This window comes from Xyrauchen texanus, chromosome 32 (assembly GCF_025860055.1).
Source record: "Xyrauchen texanus isolate HMW12.3.18 chromosome 32, RBS_HiC_50CHRs, whole genome shotgun sequence".
In the NCBI taxonomy this organism is placed as follows: domain Eukaryota; kingdom Metazoa; phylum Chordata; class Actinopteri; order Cypriniformes; family Catostomidae; genus Xyrauchen; species Xyrauchen texanus.
Window position 1 is genome coordinate 14,430,404 of NC_068307.1, and position 23,612 is coordinate 14,454,015.

The following is a 23,612-nucleotide window of genomic DNA, read 5'->3' on the forward strand; positions in this document are numbered from 1 at the left end:
TTTCTGGCCAGAAATACCAACATATTCACTTTATCTGGTTTTAATAAGCGGATTGGAGTATCTACACTACCCGCTGTGCTGAAGACCCGCTCTGATGGAGTACTGGTAGCACATATGCACAGATATTTCCGTGCTAATCTTGCCATGAACGGAAACGAATCGGTTACCTAACGTAACCTCGGTTCTCTCTAGATGAGGGAACGAGTATTGCGTAAGCTAGCTTACGCTACGGGAAAGATTCATCTTTTCTGAGATATTGAAGCCAAAAAATTATCCTTAATTTTGTATCATTTGTCAACGCAGTGCAGCAACTGCAGACCTTGAGCGGGCTAGCTAGCGAGCTCATTGGTTGCTCTGCGGCAACTGCTGCAGCCTATAGACGAACTTGGGCGAACTCACGTCCAATGAGAGGCGTCCGCGCGCTTACTGCATCAAAGCCCGCCAAAATGGGCGTGGCTAGAGTGCATATAAGCGTAGTTTGTAGGCTGGAACCCTGGTTTTCATTGAATGAAGCGAAAGTCGCTCGTGGCGCGAGCACGGCCGGCTACGCAATACTCGTTCCCTCATCTAGAGAGAACCGAGGTTACGTTAGGTAACCGATTCGTTCTCTTACGAGAGGTTCTCTCGTATTGCGTAAGCTAGCTTACGCTACGGGAACCCAATGTCAACGCCGTGCGCGCCAAGCATCCACTGCATGAGCCCCGGGGGGGTGACCCGGGGGAGCCCTTGTGAGTGGGGAAATAATATTTGGCCGGCAAGAGTGCGGGCCAGTGTGTGTGTAATACATAAGCACATAGTGGGAAGGGAATGACAGAGCGGCGGTGCCGGTCTGTGTGGAATGAGTCCCATCAGTGCAGCTCACCAGGGGAGCTGTAGCGTATTAAACCACTAGTAGTTTTGCCTGCAGGGCGGGCACTTCCAGATTGTAAAATCTGACAACGGTGGAGGGGGAAGCCCAGCCCTCTGCCACACATATGTCGTGAATGGAAATCCCGCTGGACCACGATGAGGCCATGCCTCTAGTGGAGTGAGCCCTAATGCCCAACGGGCATGGCAGGTCTTTTGGCGCGTATGCGGCAGCAATAGCGTCCACTATCCATCTAGACAGTGTCTGTTTCGAGGCGGCGAGACCTTTGGTGCGCCCTCCGAACGAAACGAAAAGCTGCTCAGAGCGTCTGAAAGAGGCGGAGCGCGCAGTATACAATCTCAGTGCTCTGACTGGGCAAAGGAGATTGTCGTCGCATTCGCTATTGGATGCTGGCAGCGCCGATAGGGAAATGATTTGTGCTCTGAAAGGAGTACCGATCACCTTGGAAACATAGCCGTGTCTAGGCTTTAAAATGACCTTGGAGTCACTTGGTCCAAACTCAAGACCCGCAGCGCTGACAGACAGCGCGTGAAGGTCTCCCACACGTTTGACAGATGACAGGGCAGTCAGAAAAACGGTTTTGAGTGAAAGGTATTTCAAATCCACGGATTGAAGCGGTTCGAAAGGGGGGGCTTTCATAGTTTTGAGAACTATAGAAAGATCCCAGATAGGAACCGATGGGGGGCGCGGGGGGTTCATCCTTCTAGCTCCCCTGAGGAAGCGGATGACCAGCTCGATTTTCCCAGTGACTGGCCGTGCAGGGGTTCAGCGAACGCCGCGACGGCCGCCACATACACTTTGAGCGTGGATGGGGATCTGCCCTTATCCAGCAGATCTTTGTAAAAACCCGAGCAGCGACGACACCCCACATGTCCGTGGGTCCAGGTCTCTGTCGGTGCACCATTTTGAAAACAGACCATTTTGACGCATAGAGTCTTCTCGTGGAAGGGGCTCTAGCGTGTATGATGGTGTTTTTTACCCCTTCTGGCAGAGCGACGGGTAGTCGTTGATCACCCACGCGTGCAGCGCCCAGCGCTCTGGGTGGGGATGCCAGATCGTGCCGCGAGCTTGAGAGAGGAGATCTGCTCTCACTGGGATGGGCCACGGCGCTGTCAGTGACAGCTGCGTAAGCTCCGGGAACCATGTCTGATTGTCCCAACGTGGGGCTATGAGGAGCACCAAGTGACGTGTTTTCCTGATCCTCTGCATTACCTGTGGCAATAGCGAGACGGGAGGGAAGGCGTAAAGTGGGCGGTTGGGCCAGTCCTGGGCCGGCGCGTCCTCGCTTTTCGAGAAAAATATTGGGCAGTGAGAGTTCTCTTCTGACGCAAAGAGGTCTATCTCTGCTCTGCCGAATATGCGCCATAACTTCTGGACTGTTTGAGCGTGCAGGGACCATTCCCCTGGGGGAATATTGTCTCTGGACAGTCTGTCTGGGCCGTCGTTCAGGTGGCCTGGCACGTGCGTCGCCCTCAGCGAGCGCAGGTGGCACTGGGACCAACTCAGTATGCGTTTCGTCAGATGGAAGAGGTTCCTGGATCTGACACCACCCTGACGGATTAGGTAGGATACCACAGATCTGTTGTCCGAACGGACCAGGACGTGGTGACCCTGAATGACCGGGAGAAAGCGCACGAGCGCGTACTCGACCGCTATCATTTCCAGACAATTTATGTGAAGGAGCTTTTCCTGAAATGACCATAGGCCAAAGAAACCGGAGAGCCCTCGCAGACAGCCCGTGTTGGACGCGTCTGTCGAGATGACTTTTCGGCGAGATACAGCTCCCATCGTCACTCCCCGCTGATACCATTCGGCCACTGTCCAGGGCTGCAGAGCTGAAATACAGGTCTGAGTCACCTTGATTGGCTGGCGGCCTGTGGCCCAAGCCCGGCGAGACGCGCGGGTGTTCAGCCAATGCTGAAGCGGGCGCATGCGCAGTAAACCCAGCTGAAGTACTGCTGCGGCTGAGGCCATGTAACCTAGCACTCTCTGAAATTTTTTCAGAGGCGTGAGCAGGGTTTCTGTTGTCCGGTAAAAAAATTAAATGTCCGACAAAATTAAATCTCTCCGGTCAAATTGTCCGATTAAAATTGCCTACTAATCCCGTCCCCCTAACACAATCTGAATTTGAGAATAAGCCTAAAATGTATAAAGCAAAAATACACCGATTTCTTGCTATGTTATAAAGGAACAGGCTCTATCGTTTGAAAGTTATGAAACAACATCGCATGCTGCATTTCAAATAAAGCGCACGCCTAAAACGGCTGCAATATAGACCTAAACAACGAACGATTGAGTGAGACGTTTCAAATATGGCCAGGCCCAGGCAGACTAGCTTTAAAAGCTTTTTTCAGAGGCCAGACGATGGTGAATCAGGAACATCTCATTATAGATAGATCAGTGCTTCTAATCCGCGCATTCGTGCAGTTTTTTTCTCTATCATCAAAACTGAATAGCCTATGTTCATCAGTGCATGGTTACAGTCTATATCAAGCAGGGACACGTTTGTGTGCATTTTATTTTGTGATTTCACCGGAATTAATAGAGAGTCTCCGCAACGGCGATAGATTGAAACGCGCGTCCTAGTGAAGATTGCGCAACTCGCGCTGCGCGTCGTCCATGCAACTGATAGCAGCGGACATGAGCGCTCAGCTTGATTTCAAAAACAACAGATTTTAGCGCTAGATCTCTTATTTAATAACGGACTAAATGAATGATCTGCTAGTTAACTGGAGATGTCTTATTTATTTGTATTAGGTACATCCGTGCCTCAATGTTTCAAAAAGTGAATGTGTGTGAAACCACAGTAAAAAACAATTGGCGTTGATTGACGCCAATCGGACATTCATGTTTTTTTTTTTCGTCTATTTGAAAGTTAAGCTAATAATATGTTGCATTCTATACGGCCTGATTATGTCATTTTTTAAGTTACATAGACTGCCTCCAGTTTTCCTCAACTTGACTAATTAAGAGGTGATATATTTGACCGGCATATCATCAAAATGTCCGTAAAACGAAACGCTCTGCCGGTCACTTTGACCGGCACCATTTTTTTCTAGCGGAAACTCTGGGCGTGAGGCTGTTCATCTGAAAGGACGCGGCAGGTCGCTGAACACGGCGCGCGCGCTGTGTAGATAAGCGAGCTGTCATTGCCACAGAGTCTAGTTCTATTCCAAGGAAGGAAATTGCCTGACTGGGCTGTAGTGAGCTCTTGGTCCAATTGACTGCAAGACCCAAACTGTTCAGATGGCTGAGGAGAACTGTTCTGTGAGACAGAAGCTCCGTATGTGACTGTGCCATAATCAGCCAGTCGTCCAAATAGTTCAGAATTCGCAAGCCCTGACTCTGCAGGGGTGCGAGCGCCGCGTCCATGCACTTCGTGAAAGTACGGGGTGCTAAAGACAGGCCGAACGGAAGGATGGTGTATTGATAAACCTGGCCGTCGGCGAATCTCAAGAATGGCCTGTGACGGGGATTTATCTGAATCTGAAAATAGGCATCTTTCAGATCGAGAGAGATAAACCAGTCCCCCTGGCACGTATGCGCGAGGAGTTTCCTGATTGTAAGCATTTTGAACGGTCTTTTTGCAAGCACCTTGTTCAAAACCCTGAGATCTAATATTGGTCTGAGGCCGCCGTCTTTCTTGGGAACAAGAAAATAATGGCTGTAAAACCCCGACTCGCTCAGCGAAGACGGCACTTTCTCTATGGCCCTTTTGCACAGAAGGTTTGCTATTTCTGAACAAAGCATGCAGGCTGCTTCCGTGTTCACAATAGTTTCGAGCCACGCTCTGAAGCGGGGAGGGCGGCGATCGAACTGTAGCAAATAGCCCTGTTTTATTGTGCTTAACACCCATTTGGATATCCTGGGATAGCTTCCCACGCTTTGAAGCATAACGCTAGAGGGTGAATGGCCAGGGACTGAGCCGTCGTTTTCTCAACAAAGCTAGGAGGACATTCGGCTGCTCAGGTTTCAACGCAATCTTAGGCTGAGGCACGCGGGTGTGCGGCGGCTGTCTGAGCGCGACCTAGGGCGGCCGCCCTGTCGACGCTGAAAAGTCTGGCTTTGCTGAGCTGGGCGCTGTGAAGAGGCTTGTGCAGGAGGCTGGTCACGTGGGCGGCCTGCAGAGGAGCTAGCGCGACGAGGCAGGAAGAGATTCATGGCTTGGGTGGCTTTATGGACTTCCGAAACGGTCAACAATGCCACTCACCGCGGAACCGAAGAGACCGGACGGAGAGAGCGGCGCGTTGTCCGTCGCGCTCCTTAGATCTGAAACAGCCTCTGTGTCCGCCTTTCTCATCCCATTCTCGAAGGAGGTCCGCTTGGAGGATCTGTAAGACGGCCATGGAATGCAGAGCAGATGCGGCTTGGCCGGCGGCGGCATAGGCGCGGCCAACACAGGCGGAAGTAGTTCTGCAGGCCTAGATGGGAGCACCGGTTTAGACCGCCATCTCGCGGAGGGCGGGCAAAGGTGTGCTGCTACCGAATCCTCTGGATTCCTGGGCCGACGAGGAGGCCTGGGAGCCTGATCACTCCTCGCTGTCCGAAGCCATGATGGAACAGCAACCCTTATCCTCCGCCTCGTCATCCCAGATGGCAGCAGTGCGGCCGCTCGGCGGCAACTGCGTGTCCCGGGGGGGCGGGGAGGGTGAAATCGAGACTCGAGGGAGAGGCTCCGGCGAGGCAGTCGCTTCTAACATCGGTTCCGGCAGTCTTTGGGAGCGGCGCTTCTTATTGCGCGGCGAATGAAAGGCGGCGCGGCGGCTTCGGCTTTGCATGCTTCGAGTTGAGCCTGCAGGGTCGACATCGGAAGCTCCTCGCAGAGGTCGCATCCGCCATCAGCGAGGGCGAGCTCTGCATGTTCCCGTCCCAGGCAGAGAGCGCAGATGAGGTGGCGGTCTCCGGTGCTGAGAGGAGCGTGGCATGAGCCGCAGGAAGTGCGAGGCATCTTTAAAAAGACGCTCGATACTCTTTTTGTGAAGTTCGCTGAGGAACTTAGCTTGCTTTAAAAAAGGATACGTCGCCGGATGGCGTAGCTCGCAGGATGGCTGAAGGTGGCGAAGACGGCCGGCTTCTTCGAGCGCTGTCCAAGCTTGCTAGATGCCCCTCGAACGGCGACGCGGCTTCCAGTTCAGAGATGCGAAGAGCTTCGCTGAAGAGATGAAAATCAGGGTTCCAGCCTACGAACTACGCTTATATGCACTCTAGCCACGCCCATTTTGGCGGGCTTTGATGCAGTAAGCGCGGACGCCTCTCATTGGACGCGAGTTCGCCCAAGTTCGTCTATAGGCTGCAGCAGTTGCCGCAGAGCAACCAATGAGCTCGCTAGCTAGCCCGCTCAAGGTCTGCAGTTGCTGCACTGCGTTGACAAATGATACAAAATTAAGGATAATGTTTTGGCTTCAATATCTCAGAAAAGATGAATCTTTCCCGTAGCGTAAGCTAGCTTACGCAATGCGAGAGAATCTCTCCTAAGAGAACCTTTTGTCGTTCGTTTTCCACCAAGTCAGCGGGTCCTCTTCCCCATCAATGGCCATTTCCTGCAGGTACATGGTCATTTCTGCCTCGACCTTTTGCTCATCAGTGAGCGTGGCTGTGGCTGCTCTCTTCGCAAGAAGGCTGCCCAAAGACGACCTTTTTTTCTTAGGCGCAATATATTAAAAAGCCCGGATGAGTACTAATTAGTTGGGCTAGTAAAATAACGAAATTATAGTTTTTCAGTAGAAAAAAAATATCTTTGTAAAGAGATATATTAAAATAAAAAGTGCTTAAAAGTGCACAACTCTTCTTAAGTGGAAGAAATATTTTTCTCCCTTACGTGCAACCTATTGGAAAGCGCGGATGAGTCAGTTGGGATAGTAAAATAACGAAATTATAGTTTTTAAGTGGAAAATAGTATTTATGTAAAGAGATATATTAAAATAAAAAGTGCACAACTCTTCTTAATTGAAAGCTAATAAAAAAAAATGCTTCACGTGTCATGCAACCTACTGATAAAGCGCCGACGATGGGTTGGGTTAGTAAAATAAGGAAATTATAATTTTTCATATAATTTTTGAAAATTATATGACGATATCATCGTCCATCGCGATGTTTTACTGTCAACATCGTCAACTGCCAATTTAGGGGACATCGCCCAACCCTACTAGTTAGTTGTCCAAAATGTTGGTCATTATCTTTTCAGTCAGTTGCATAAAAACATAGATCGGTCTAATTTAAGACTAAAATGTAAGATAAAACACCACTAGGCTAACTTTCATTGACATTCTATGTTGCTATGGAAATTAACTGTCAGCTGAGCCAGTGAGGGCTTCAGTTGAGGGCTGAAAGGGGCTTGAGTTGAGACTTTGACTTCAACGATGGTAACAAAATGTCATGTGTTTTTATTATTTGGGTTAAAATCACTAAATGTTTTCATTAGAATCAATTTTGAAGCACTGTAGTCCTCTAATAAGCAAATATTTACAGCGAATGAAAATTGTATTGGGTGTCCACTGTCAGCCATTTTTTTTTTAAAGCTGTGCATTGTCTTACTTTTCCCACAATGCAATGCCAATTAGACTGTCTTACTAAAGACAACTGTGAGCTTGTTTTATGCAACAGGCTTTCTGTGGTGTCTTTAGCTAGTCAAACTAATTGTTAGATGCCGTCTTAAGTTAATGGCTATGTTTATGCAACCGGCCCCAGGTCTTGAAAAAGGTCTTAAAATGTCTTAAATTTGATTTTAAAAACTCTGCAGTAACCCTGGCTAAAGGGTTGTGAGGCGGCTGCTCACAGGTACTAGTGCCTACTCCATTTAATCTATGTAAGTTTGACTTATACAGAGATGCAACTTATGTGGTCCTTTTTTTTTTTTTTTTTTTTTGAGCAACACTGTTTTCACTAGCTGTGACCTATATTCAGGTATGACTTTATTTCCGGAAAATACGCTATCTCTGTTCAAGCCTAACCTTTGCAGACAAGAGACCACTGAAACCCATCAATAGCTGTAAATTACCCATGGTAGGTGCTATATGCGTTTCAGGTTATGTCTGTGCAAACTAACACTTGCATCCTTCAAAAAGTTACAGCAATTAAAGTGAGCTGAAGATGATTTGTGAATGCAGAAATGAATTACAGACCTAGATTTAATCTGCACCTGAGAAAGCTGCCCTAAATAATTGTTGTTTTAATTTATAGGCTAATTTTGTTTTTAATTTGTAATTTTTATTGGCTGGTATGTGGCAGGGCAAGGTTTTAACTGATGGCCATATTTCAGACACCTTGTTTTGGCGATGTGACAGCAGATATTCTTTATGATGATATATAGACCTTTGGTATAAATGCTTACTTGCTTAAAAGTTTGAGTTCATAGTTTGTCTCTATACGATGCAAAACATTCAACATGGCAATAAATGGAGTTTCAAGTAAATGGTTTTATGTTTGGTTTCTTATTTTCTCTTTAATGACTGACAATGTGATTTTATAACAACACTTTTGACACTAAAATGTAAATCATTCTTCATCAACAAAGCTAATTAGTTACTTTTTTATAGTGCAAAAACTTTTCCTCATAAGTTTGCTATTGTCTTGACTAGGGATGGTAATCGAGGACTCGGGTACTCGGACATGGCAGCAATGAACGATCATGAAAACGATGATCGATAGTGATCACGCATGATGTGACTTTTCACTTACCGTAATTTCCGGACTATTGAGCGCACCTGAATATAAGCCGCACCCACTGATTTTTAAATAAAATATTATTTTGAACATAAATAAGCCGCACCTGTCTATAAGCCGCAGGTGCCTACCGGTACATTAAAACAAATGAACTTTACTCAGGCTTTAACGAAACACGGTGTGGCAGCGGGGGCGTGGTCAAGCGCCCGTCCGGGAGAGAAAAGCGGTAAGGGCGCTTACACCTGAGCTAAATTATGTCTAACACCGGTGTCTAATTTCAGTAAGCATGGGGAGAGCGGCATAAAAAGGCAGCAGCCACAGAGCTGAGAAAGTGACACACGTCAGTCTAGTGTTGGCGCGTAGAAGTATTGAGAAACTTTATAAAATTGATTGTAAACATTGCTGTGGCCATTAAAAGCCTTACCTGGAACGTCAAGTGCCCTGCTGAAAACTGTCACACTGGTGCCCGTGTGACAGTTTTCCCAAGAAGGACACGTGAAGCAGGGCACTTGAAATTAGACACCGGTGTTAGACATAATTTAGCGCAGGTAAATCGAGAAAAGCGGTAATGTGCCCTTACCGCTTTTCTCTCCCGGACGGGCGCTTGACCACGCCCCCGCTGCCACACACGGCTTGTAATAAAACATTTGCAGTAAACAGTAGCCTACCAAGTCATTGGTCACTATCTTCCTCGTCCTGTGCACTGAAACCACTGAAGTCATCTCCTTCGGTGTCGGAGTATAGCCTCAGATTTAGTTGTCTTTTTGCACTGAGTCAATTCCTCACGCTGCTGTTTCCAGCGTCTTATCATCGACTCATTAAGACCAAGCTCCCGTGCAGCAGCCAGATCAATCGCCTTCAACTTGAAAGCAGCATCATATGCGTTTCTCCATGTCTTTGCCATGGTGAGGGTGACAAAATTACTACCGTAATCAGAATGATGGGAAGTTTGAGTGCGCTCGATTTAATCTAAACAGTAAACAAAAAAAGTTGTTTTGACCTTAACCTGTTCTGCAATTTCATTGGTCTAATGAAAGCTTCACGCCGCCAAAAAACTGAGCACGTCACAGAATGTTTTTTTTTTTTTTTTATAAAATTTGAAAGCGGGAAAAATCCATATATTAGCCGCGTCATTGTATAAGCCGCGAGGTTCAAGGCGTGGGAAAAAAGTTGCGGCTTATAGTCCGGAAATTACGGTAATTCAAAATCCAGTGACAATTGCCTGACAACTAAACACAGTGTCAAAGTGGGAGCTTATTTTAAATTTTGAGATTGATTACGTTGTGACTTTGAGGGGTACATTGATTTTCAGCGACTTCTCATTGCAAACAAACTGATACAACGCTACAATGTATCAGTACAGTAATCAAAACAAAGAGATTGTAATTAACAGTGTTTTGAAAATCTGTCTCTGTAAAGTGTTAAAACATGTTTTAAAGCACACTAAACATGCTTTATTATTATTTAATGTAAGAACTTTGACTAGTTAATGGATATTATTTAATAAAAGTAAATGATTGTCACTGACTAAACCTTCCTGCCCTGCGTGACGTAACACACACCTGCATCTCGACAAAATGAATGAAGATTTCCGCTCGAGTTTCCAAGTTAGATATCCGATATAAAGTGTCATTCTGTTGCACTTTCCTCAGTTGAAAGGTGAAAATACAGATTCCAAGTTGAATGGAATTCTTTATGATTCACAGCAACAACAATACAGAGCATAGCGGCTTTCCTCACATGAGCGAACATTTGGACACACACACACACACTTACACATAAACACCAGGCGCATGTGACAGTGTACAGCATGCGATTGTTTCAAACAGCTAGATAGAGCACAGTTAAATGGAACACAATGCAGCATCTTCAAAACTGAACTTCAACTTAACATGCATATTCAAACGCAATGATTATGGCATCTCCTGTTATTTGAAAATATACTTTTCAGACAGTTACTATAAAAAATCTGGTACGCACTTACTAAGATTACTACGGTAACCTGAAGAATGAACCGACAGACGCACGTTGTGCACATTCAGAGTTGGGCAGCGAATCTTCACATAATGACAAAATATGATGCATTATATTTTGATTATGCTATCGTTTGTACATTTTGTAACAACATACTATTTTATAACAGCCTATATTAATGAATAGACGATACACTGGAACTACAATATGCAATGTAGCAGCCATAGACGTTTGTCACACAAATTATTATATATACAGTTATGAACATGTAATTGCCCCTTGAGTACTCTGCGAGTACTTGAGTAATTAATCAGAGTACTCGAGTAGACAAAATTACCAAAATGTCCATCCCTAGTCTTGGCTATTTTATGAATTTAAATTAATGAAATGTTTTCCCATCAAAAAGCTGTTGGCCCATTTCTGAAATAAATGAAACAATGATTTGTGTAGTTAAAAGCAATAAACAACATAGCATAAAATGATGCAAACAGGTTTTCCGTCAGTTTTACCTAACTGTAATGAAACCTGTTGTGCCTCTGTTGCATTGGTGTAGGTGTGGCCTGATCTTGTAATTGCACAATGAATGACAGCTATACAGACATTAGCAAAATCCACCTATTGTTGCATAATAATCAACAGTTAAGCTTTTAAACTTTACTCTAAATACCTCCTGAACCAGGCAGCATTTGTGGCATCTTTCTAGTATTTTGTCATGAAAAATGTAAGTGGTACAAAGATACAAGTGAAGAGATAAACAAAGGTACAAGACTATGTACTCTTGTATATTCTGTGTACTTATTCTACTTAAGAAACTACTCTTTTTCAGACAAGTTGATTTAATTTGGGTGTACATTGCAGGTGATATTTTTTTCACCAAGTCCAGATGCTTGACAAATTCTGCTTCATTCATCCCTTTTTTTAATGTTATTGCAGGTGCTGAGACACTTGGTTTGGATTCTTAAAAAGCGTTTGCCTTGCGGAATTAGAGCTGATAGTGTGGTGAGTATAAATGCATGTTTGTGCTAAGATGGCTTATTTTATTTTTCCTCTAAGGAAAATGGTAAATCTATTTTTAACTGGGCTCTGTGATTTTGACGTGAAAAAGGCACAGTTGTTTCAGAGAATGTTTAAAACAAATATTCAGGGCAGACTGTTCTCTGCCGTACATACACAGAAATTTCAACCGCAGTTCTATTTTTTCATTTTCTTTACACCTTGTAATGAAATGCCCGGTAACATTACTTCATGACTGTTTCCTCAGTGTGGATCGTTTTAGACAGATTCATTGTATGGTACTTGTTTACGTAGTATGGAAAAGCAGTTCAGTGTAAAGGGATAACTTAATATAAAAAATTTTAGATTCTGTATAAAACACTGGCTGTCCTGTTTGAAAATTATGGAAGGTCATAGATTTTAGGTTCTTTATTTAATATATATATATATATATATATATATATATATATATATATATATATATATATATATATACATACATACATACATACACACACACACAATATATATTAAATTATATTAAAGGACCTAAAAACTATGACCTTCCATAATATTCAAACAGGACTGCCAGGGCTTATATACACTGCGTGACCAATTATTAGGATTGCTCTCAGTCAATCCAAAATGCTATTCAACCTCAAATCTGAATGTTTATCAAAGAAAAAGTGAGTGTTTCTTTCTCAGGGGAATATATACAGTAAATGCGCAATTATTAGGCAACTACAAAATAAAAATTACAAAATAATTTCTCCAAACTCAATTGTTTATTCTAAATTTTTTAGAGTAGGTGCAACATGTAACACAAAACATTTGTGTCCTTTCAGAAATATTCAGTGACCAATATAGCCACTCTTCTTTTTGATAACTGCCATGAGTCTTCCATCCATGGAGTCTGTCAGTTTCTTGTTCTGTTCACGATCTACTTTCGCTGAAGCAGCAACCGCAGCCTCCCAAATGCTGTTCAAAGAGGTGTATTGTCTTCCTTCACTGTAAATCTCACATTTGAGAAGGGTCCACAATTTCTCAGTAGGATTTAAGTTGAGTGAGGAAGGGGGCCAATTCATTATTTGGGCATCTTTGAGGCCCTTGCTGGCTAGCCAAGAAGTGGAGTACTTGGATGCATGTGATGGAGCATTGTCTTGCATAAAGATCATGGCCTTCTTGAATACTGAGGACTTCTTCCTGTACCTGAAGAAATGACTTTCCAGAAACTGGCAGTAGGTTTGAGAGTTGAGATTCAGTCCATCTTCAACTCAAAGGTCCAACTACCTCATCCTTAATGATAGCAGCCCATACCAGTACCCCTCCTCCACCTTGCTGGCACCTGACTCGAAGCGGTGCCCTGTGTCCATTAGTGATCCAGCCACGGGCCCATCCATCTGGTCCATCAAGAGTCACTCCCATTTCATCTGTCCATAAAACCTTATAAATATCTGTCTTCATGTAATTCTTTGCCCAATCTTGATTATTCAAATTGTGAATATTTTCAGTCGTGGTCAGTGTTTCAGCATTCTTGACCATGGCCATGTTTTTGAGCACTTGGCACCTTGTACTTCTGGACACTCCAGGTAGGTTGCAGTTCTTAAATATGGTAGCATTGGAGGATTATGGGTTCCTGGTAGTTTCACATTTAATTCTTCTCAAGTTTTTTGCAGTTAATTTGCGCCTTTTCTTCTCCATGCGTTTTTTACGCCCCAGTTGACTATTCGCAACAATACGTTTGATTGTCCGGTGGTCACTTCTCAATAGTTTAGCTATTTCAATGTCTGAAAGACATTTTACAATATTTTACTTTTCAGTGTCAGTTAAATCTCTTTTTTGGCCCATTTTACCTGAGGAAATTAAGCTGCCTAATAATTATGCACACCTTGATATAAGGTAGTCACTTTTACCACACCCTCCCTCATTACATAAATATATATCACCTGAAAATGATTCAATCCAATAAGCATTCAAGTTTATATGGTTTGGAGTTGGAAAATATGCTTGGAAATAACGATAAGATCAGAATACTCACTTGCCTAATAATTGGGCATGCTGTGTGTGTGTGTGTGTGTGTGTGTGTGTGTATACACTCACCTAAAGGATTATTAGGAACACCATACTAATACTGTGTTTGACCCCCTTTCGCCTTCAGAACTGCCTTAATTCTACGTGGCATTGATTCAACAAGGTGCTGAAAGCATTCTTTAGAAATGTTGGCCCATATTGATAGGATAGCATCTTGCAGTTGATGGAGATTTGTGGGATGCACATTAGGGTTGGGCGATGTCCCCTAAATTGGCAGTTGACGATGTTGACAGTAAAACATTGCGATGGACGATGATATCGTTGGTGGGGTGGGGTGGGGCGGGGATTATATAATTTCATATAATTTTCAAAAATTATATGAAAAATTATTATTTCGTTATTTTACTAACCCAACTAATGACTCGTCGGCGCTTTATCAGTAGGTTGCACGACACGTGAAGCATTTTTTTTTAGCTTTCACTTAAGAAGAGTTTTGCACTTTTTATTTTAATATATCTCTTTACATAAATACTATTTTCCACTTAAACTATAATTTTGTTATTTTACTCACTGATGAGCAAAAGGTCGAGGCAGAAATGACCATGTACCTGCAGGAAATGGCCATTGATGGGGAAGAGGACCCGCTGACTTGGTGGAAATCGAACGACAAAAGGTTTCCGTTCATGGCAAGATTAGCACGGAAATATCTGTGCATATGTGCTACAAGTACTCCATCAGAGCGGGTCTTCAGCACAGCGGGTAGTGTAGTTACTCCAATCCGCAGCTTATTAAAACCAGATAAAGTGAATATGTTGGTATTTCTGGCCAGAAACATCGAAATTTAAACATGGTCTATGGTGAAAGATATTAGAATGGATATTAGAATTAGTTGCCTTTATCGGTCATTGTTGTGATTTAAGAACAAACAAAAGCTTCTTATAGTAATCACTAACACTAGTGCACTCAGGTCCTAACAATAAATGAGTCTGTGTACTAGTGCTCTGGTTCTATCCATAGTAACTGATTTTGGCAGGTGGTGATATGATGTAACAATTCTGAACAGCTTGAGCGAGATCATGTTCCAGTGGACCTTTAGGCAATGCCTATCCCACACAGCCAATAGAGTGTACATATGTTAAAAAAATGTCTTTAAACTCTTTACCAGCAAGAGAAACAGGCCAAAGGGGATATACCTCTGTTATGTAGTTCCTCTATCACTAGATAATGTCCCACCCCTGTTTAACTGGGTCTCAACAGACCTTGGATGTGTTACTCATTAGTCATTTCTGTTCTCTGTGTTGCGTTATGATAAATTCCTGGAAATGCTCTCAGTGCACTCAGTTCACCTACAGTTAAGAACTCTCATATGTGTGATAAGAGGTGACTGGGGGTGGTTAAACGAATTTGGAATTGATTATTAGCTTGCTCCGAGCTCCAGCAGATATGACGGTTATTTATTTGCCTGGTCAGTTATCACTCACTTTCCTTTTCAGTTTGTAATATGTTGGTTAATTTGAAAGATTCTTGATTCTTTCTGGTGTTTATATTTTAAATTACATAAGTAGGCCTAAAAAAACCCCACACTGTTCTTCCTGCTCATAATCTTTGATTTATTTACATTTTTTTTAAATATAGCCTATTTTTAGGATCATTTAGAATAGTTTTTTTTTTTTTTTTTGCAGTTTAACATTTTCACGGCAATTTAGCATGTGTCCCCCTAAACACTCATTATTGTAATGCATCCAGATGTTTTACTTTAATTTTTATTTCTCCATTATTTTTAATGGTGATTCTTGTTACAGTAATACAGGAATTGTTTATGGTTTATTTCTTATTTAAATTAGCAGAAATGAAGTACAACGGATGCTACCATGATGTATACGTGCTAGGGCTTCATGATATATATATATATATATATATATATATATACACACACATTTTTAAAATATCGCAGATGTGCATATCGCTATATGCATATTGCAAGGGCTTGCGATTAACAGCAGAGAATAGACTGACCGCGCGATTGTCACTTGGTGTGTGTGTGTGTGTGTGTGTGTGTGTGTGTGTGTGTGTGCGCGCGCGCATAGAGCTTGTCGCAATTTGTGCATATATAGATGTAACCAGTGTTGTGTGTGCAGATAATTAAGAGATCAGACGCAATATATACAAATGCAAACTTGGCATGTTTATTGGCCACTGTGGTCTGTGTTGATGTATCAAAGAAAGGGTTTTTAAATAATGGATTTTCCCCTGAAATCTTTCCTGTCAGTTTCAAGTTCAGAGCGGACTGACAACAAGCACGTTAAACCAAAGCAGAAAGCAAATCTATGGCAAGCACTTCTTGACATCATTTTTTAAAATAAAAGTCCCACATTGAATTAACAAATTTAATTTACTAATTTAAATGAATACGAACATGAAGGACATTGTAAAAATAAATTACTTTACAACACTTTACAATTCTCCTAAAATATGGTGAAATGATTGAAGATTAATTTGAATATCTGCTACATAGCTAATGGTAAAAAACTGTATATTATATGCAGTCAGTATTTCGAAAAAAAGACAGAAACATTTGTGATCTCTGGGTTTATTTGGGCGGTTGGGGTTCCTATGTTCCACACATCTCAGGTGATACAATAATCATATGATGACTTCATGAATCACATTTTCCAACAATTTATCACATATTGTATTTTTCCTCCACATTGTGCAGCCCTAATAAATGCTTTATATTTGAAGTAATGTATCAATTAAATTCCATTTGAAATAAATTGAATTGGTAGTACTGAAATGGAAATGTGTTTTTTTTTTTTTTTTTGCATTATGCTAATTGGGCGAGAGTATTTTTAGTTGTCCAGCAAATAAAGCTAAAATCACAATGCAAATCATCTTATTTGTGCTAGTCTTTTATTTTCTTTTTGGCTAAAAATAATTTCTTTTTTTTTTTCTTTTGTTTTTGGGGTAATACATGAACCAGAAATATGCTTGACAGGTTTTATGAGATCCACCCCTTATATATTCCACATTGGATTCCTCTGTTCACTTAGCTCACAGTGTTTTTTCCACTTATATACATATTAGCACCTTATCTTTGGTTGAATCTGGCAATGGATTTAGTGATTCATAAAAACGCTGTGTAGACATTGAGGGTTTTCTTCAACTGGCTTACTCACCATTTACCTCTTTAGCTGCAGGTAATCAGAACACATTTAGTGTCACTCCTTAACAGAGGTAAATAAGTTAATTGAATATGACTGTGACTAGTGCACAAAACTGGCTCTCTGGACTACTCATCTAAAGGAGACTAAAACCATAACCTGTTCTTCAAATGGATGCAAAATAAGATGCGGAAGACTTAATAGTGCATATGTCTAGAACTAAATTATATAAAATATACCCCTCATTATTATATAATCTGAAAGGAACATACTGTATATTTTTATCTTCATATTATCTTTAATGCATCTTGGTTCTAAAAAAGCTGGTATATTTTAAAAACTTTTTCTTGTTAATCAATTTATATTTATTTTCAAATGACTTAATCAAATGACTGCTTATTTTAGTGAAAACAACTCTTGCTTCTCAGAGTTCTCAAAGCCACAAAAGAGGTAAAAAAATTAGTGCTCCTCCAGGAATCTTCATAGCTTTTCTTCATGTTACCCTCCAATTCTTGTTGTCCTCTGTCAAGTCATAGTGCGGAGCCATCTTCAACCTGTGCACCAAAGATTATATCACTGATGTGTGTGTGAGAGTGGGAGTCAACATTTCATTTCAGAAATGCTCTGAGAAGAATTGCGGATATTTCAAACCATGCTTGACCACCTATGTGGAAAATGCAAGTGGCTTTTAAACCACACTGTGTGCCGACTCAAGGTTTGACCTTTTAGAGAATTTGCAGAATGACTGTTCAAACCTTCATTGGAGCCGAAACAAGAAATCCTGACAGACTGAGTTGTAAAATTTCCATTGTCGTCTATTTTTATCCGTCATACTCGTTTTTATTTCAAACATACTAGGGCTATATTCAGGGGTGTAGCATCCTTTATAATGGTATATTTAGTACATGTCTGTGGATATATGGTCATTTTTTTCTTCTTTCATGGATTTCACCCCAAGCTAGTGTGATGAAACCAAGGAGTTCTAGGGTGAAAGTTCAACTTGTCAATGAACCGCTGTGCCAAAACAAAAATTTTAAACTTTGCTGGTTACGTGCCGCTTTTAAAGGAAATAACCGTTGGATTGGAAAATTTGAAAGCGCATTCATGCAAAAGTTCATGGATCTTAAGTATGTCTTATATAAACATGCAGTGACATGAATGAAAAGCTCACACATCTGAAGTTCAGTTTATACCAGTACTCCACTGAAATAGCTGACAATTATTTTCAAAAAAAGGAATGTTTGCGCTTTGATTAAATGCAAGTATTACTGGCAGAAACTATGCTTTTTTTTTTTTTTTTTTTTTGTGCTTTTTGATTTTATACTTTTTTGCACTTTAATATCATGCAGTTACACACTGACACAATGATTGATGTATGCACTCAAAATCCAAACATAAGTGGTCAAAAGAGATGCATGTTACCAGGTGTAGGCTAGGAATGTGCACGAGTAGTCGAATATTCGTTCTTCAATAATTATTCAAATAGTTAAAATACTATTCTAATTTCGCAAAGTTTTTCTTTGCTGGCCATGTATATACAGTGAGATGCATGTTAAATCCTGAACACACAAACTAAAACTGACAGTAATAATAGAATGCACTGGGTGGCGCTGTTGAGTGTGTGGACACAAGTTGATCACATTTGTTGAGCAAACGATGCTTTCAGTATGTTCAGATGGACACCAAAAAAGTGGCTTACTGTGAGAAAGCTGGGTTCCTGTTTAAATGTACTGGATAAGCAGTGTACACTTTACTCTCATATATGTACAGCTCGTCAGAAAGCAGCGTCTCCGTAGCAACGTAATCCCTGCGACGCTTCTGTAAACAACAAACATGGCATCCGAGAAACACTATGCTAGGGGAGGTAAGGGACATTCCATCATTTAAATTGGTGTGTATAAATAAGTAGTTTACTGAGCATGTGGATATGCTTGTTTTTCTCAACAAAAACATGACTTGAGATACAATATAAACATGATGGTGAGTGCTTATAGTCATCCTGTACATTAACTGCATCAGTCTGCTTCATTAGCGGTTTCTTTTTCTTCACTTTGCGTGAGCTTAAATGCTTTCATTTCATTCTATTCTTTTTTTTTTTTTTTTCACGCATTGCTTGTTTAAATGTAAAAAAAACACACGCAGGATGTGATAAAAGCTTGTTTTGAATATAATTAGAAGCTTGTTTTTTTTTATGGTGACACAACATTTTACATTTTTTTTTTTACTCTTTCTCATAAATTACCTTCATTGAAATAATAGAATATTCAAATATTTATTTTTTTTATGAGCTTACATATTCGAATACCAAATTATTGATGAATGCCCATCCCTAGTGTAGGCTAGGCGATGACACATGTCCTCTTGTGATTGGATCGTCTGAAACGCATCTTTAATACCAGGCAGTAAACAGGGCACTCGCACACAGTGGGAGAGTGATGTTAGAACTAATGCACTATGAGGGATAGCATTTGGAAATCGGTATAAAAAAATCGGTAAATGATGGTTAATTTCTGGTTAATGTAACCCCTGGTGCAAGTGGTGATGCTCTTACTGAAAAGAGGGATGGAATGTGGCGAATGGTGGCAAGTCAACATGTAGAGCAATTTGGGAAACGCTTTAAAATGGGTAATTATTACATTTTCAAAGACCCCACGAAATAAAAATTGTCCATGGTCTTAACCTTTGAGACCAGAATGTAACAAAGTTTTGTTTTTGTTTTTGAGTGTTTGGAGAAAACTGACCAAAAATAGAGATGACTCATCTTACACACACACATGTTTACAACTTGCCCAATAAAACGTTAAAATAAGAACATTCTCTGCTCCTAATTTATAAATACCACCACATCCAACTAGCAATAGCAAGTAGCAAATCATGCTTCATGGGTTTAACGTGACCAAAATTGGCTATTTAATAAAACAAACAAGCCCTTTGAAATGCATAACCCCGACTTTCTGTTTCAATAGGAAATTTGTCGAAAAAGAAAAAAAACAGCATTTGTCAGGCCATTTCATTTTGTTAAAATGGGTCTCTTAAGGTACCTCAAAATTTGAGTTTTGTGGCTTTTAGTCCATGTTTCTTAACTTAAATATACATGTTCAGACAAAAATAAAGACTTGCATGCATGGGTGTATACAAAAAAAGTCTGACTGAAATCAGCAAATGAAATGCTCTCTAGAAGTAGAACTCCCTCTCCTAAATTATAAATAATACTATCTGCCTCCTAAAATAGCAAAAGCAAGTAGAAAATCATCATTGTTGGCTGTGACATAACTATAGTCTTTTGGCTATTAAAAAAATGACAAGGACCTCAATGTGTCTTGGAGGTATGTAAATAAAGTAAAAAACCTGGTCACTCATCAAGCAATTTTATGGGGCCTACACAAGAATAGCAATTACTATATTTATAAGGCTTCATAATTGTGATATTGACAGATCTAAAATGACAGACTGACGTATTCTGCAGGGCATAAAAGCTTCTAAATAAAAATGCACTACTACAAGGCGTAATGCAGATGTATATGTGTTTGACTACAGACAATAGAATCCATTGACCTGCTTCTAGGGCATTATTACACACCACTAAAGAGGATAAGCAGGGAGATCCATTTTTACACACCACAAAAGAGGATAAGCAGGGAGATCCATTTTTACACACCACAAAAGAGGAAGAGCAGAGAGATCCATTTTTACACACTACAAAATTGGAAGAGCAGGGAGATCCATTTATGCCCCTAATGTGTTATATTTTTCACACCCATTCATGTTTAGACAGATATTGATGGATCCTGATCTCAAAGTAGGTCAGGTGAGGTGACACGTTAATCTTAGCAGTCCAGTTTGATTTTAGTTTTGCCCTTCGGAGAGTGGGTTGCATCACAAGCAGTTTAGGCCAGCATCTGTCTTAATCGCTTATGACATCATCCGCTAGCATGTGGCATCTAATAAGCAACGGTCATTGTTTCTGCTGGATTGATTGGCCTGCTTTGCCTTTGAACTCAACCTGATTGTTAGATGCTGACAGAGGGATGCGAGCCATATGCTGATTTCTCCGTGAACGCCTGGTGGAAATGGTGTTGACATAATTGCCTTGAAAAGAGACAAAAATGGCACTATTGTCTGGTTTTGTGGTGGCTGTAGCATGTCTGCTTTTGAGCTGTTCTGATGTTTTGTAACGTGTGAATTAGCCATGTGTTTTTTACTGTAGAAGACTGCAGACTTTCAACTACATATCGGAAACAAAATTCTGGGTGATAGAAGTACAATCCATTAAATATATTATTGTTATACTGTATGAGGGTGTCAATTGCTCAGCCAACAAAAAATTAGAAAGTAACACGGTTCATGGATGTTCTAGGAACTCAGGGCATTATGACACCCATCCCTCCCAGCCTTATTTATCAAAGAAAATATGCCGTTCGTTGGGCTATATTCATCAAACTGGATCAGAACCAATTTTGAGTGCAAATCATACGTAAAAACATCCTCAAATTGTCACTTTCAGTTCAACAGGACAATTTGCCTATGAATGATTTTTTGTGAGTCAAATGATATACGAAATTTATTTTGCTTGTGTTTTGTGAATGCGGCCCATTCTGTGTATTTAAAGGGTAAAGTTGCATTCTGTTGGGTAGAAAAGTCTGCAAGTTTTTTATGATGTTGCCTGAAAAACGGGTCAAACCTGAGACTGATTTTTAACGCTTATACATTTGTGACACTTTCTCTTGTTCGTAATTGGTCAAAGAGAAACCCTGCATGTAAAGATTGTCTTGAGGAATTTGTGACGAACGATCAGTGTTACACAAGAACACAAGCTCACCGGGATTCTTATTGTTCACTGAGGCCCTCCGAGGCTTGATAGGATCAAGTTCAGTGTTGTCAGGGATTCGTGTGAAAAACAAAGTATGACTGCCAAACACAGACACAAACGTGTAATTGGCTTATTCCTTAGACTTTAAAGTTTGTAATTTTTCATTGTTAAAGTATTTTCTCCACCCGGTTTGTTGTGCAGAAAAAAACAATGAGGAAACCATTCGTAGGTTGACTTCTGAAATTGTGTCAATATTGTGGTGGTACTACTTATTCTTACCGATGAAACCTCAGCACGCAACTCGTGCCGTTTGAGCTACAGGCTTATTGTGCAGAGCATTAATAGTGCCTAGTTGTGACCTAGTTATTTTTGCAATTCCATTTGGTGCCACTAGTGGTGTAAAAATGACACACTTCACCTTTAATTTGTGCAAGTGGTCCTGGTCTACAGATCACTGGGGGTTTCAGCTTAGGTGTTTATTACAACTGGTATACAACTAGATGCCTAATTTTTGTAGACTCCTCTGTGAGGCCATTAATTAAGTATATTTCCTAATTTTAAATTTGCATCTATTTGATTTATCTTAACTGCTATGAAGTTGCAAGTTATTATTCTGTAATCCAATAGACATCTGTTACACCTTTCACCAAAACCTGTTAAATAGAGCTTCCTCTTAGACTTCCTACTCAGCCTTAAATAATACGGTTTAAACTCCCTCACCCTGAGTGCTTGTGTTCCACTGTCTGTTACGCAACCCACGCCGCCTTTGATTATACAATGAAGATTACACTACTCACTAAGCATCCCCAGCACACCAAAATGTCGTCCAAGGCATAGGATGGATCATGATTTTTGCATTCCTGGGGACGATTTACAAGCCACAGATGGCCATATATCTTTCGGTGGTCCATGTTTGCCATGAACACGTTTCGTTTAAAGGTCTTTCTGTGTCAGATCTAGAAGGGAATTTCCCCACCCATGATTTCTTTACTTGAACTTATGTTGCCGACAGTAAATGTCTGGATTTCCCTGCTCTGTTTTAGGCTAGGTGGTCCTGTAGAGCACGGGTGATTTATTGGATGGTAGCAGTCCTCCTAGGTATTGATTTGGCTGCTCAATAATATAGATGAGCACTCTGCACTGTTGCAGGGATTTAATTTGGCTATGCTGTGAGATAAAATGCATCGATTCGGTGGCACCGTTCTTCCTGATTTGATTGGATGCTGCAATGTCTTTGTTATTTGATTGGCCTTGACACTGTGCCTTTTGATGATGTTCCTATTTGCATATTTTATGAATGCAACGCAAGACAGAAGACTCCCATGTTTGAGAAATTTAGGCAGCTAATTGATTTTTCCTCATTAAAAAGTTTTATACCTAAAGAAATTAAAGGAACTGGAATTTTTTTTTAAAACATGCACACTTGCTCGAGATAAAGCTAATTTATTTGACTCAAAAACACTTTTCTTTAATGGACCAATTTTGTTCAAAATTACGTCACACTCATTCATTCAATTTGCTTAAAGTATATTGGCATCCCTAGCCTTTTGTGTTAACTGATGACAAATGTAGACAAGAATTACATTAATGCAAGTTTTGAATGTTGAGGTCCTCATCTTATATGAGTGCAATATCATAGATTTGTACAACAAACTTTGTTGACTTGACAAAACCTGGCCTGAAAGTTTAAAAAAAAATATTCTAAAACAAACAGCCAAATGGAAGGATGGTAAGATGATGATGGAGGAATGAATGAATGTATGAATGGTTGGCAGGGCTGAAACAGTTAGTTGACATTATAGACAACGTCTGCAATAAAAAAAAATTTCAACAATAATTTTCATTGGCGAATAGTCGTTTGAAATAATTTAACTTAACATTAGATCACAGTAAACTCGAATGATGGTGCGCGAGAGGAGCACTGCTGTTCATGCCTGACTGAGGAGAGGAAGAATTACACAGATCACAGTCCAGATGCACTCTAAACTTTCCAAACAGCTTCAGATGATGTAGATGGCAAAGTATGAGGGAATTATACAAAAATACCAAATAAGTAAATACAAAAGCACTCGCGTTGTGGAATAAGCGGAGCCCGAGCTGCCGCTCCGCTTAC

General features: G+C 41.0%; 1 protein-coding gene across 3 annotated transcripts in view; it reads left to right on the forward strand.

Moving 5' to 3' along the window:
• The window catches only part of tbl1xr1a (TBL1X/Y related 1a), a 90,811-nt gene that overhangs the window by 52,510 nt on the left and 14,689 nt on the right, over positions 1-23,612 (forward strand). For 2 of the 3 annotated variants that reach the window (XM_052101444.1, XM_052101446.1), the window contains one exon: positions 11,438-11,503. The exons of the other annotated variant lie outside the window; for it this stretch is intronic. The gene's annotated coding sequence lies outside the window, so the exon portion shown is untranslated. The remainder of the gene's footprint in view (positions 1-11,437; positions 11,504-23,612) is intronic. 3 annotated transcript variants of the gene reach the window in all.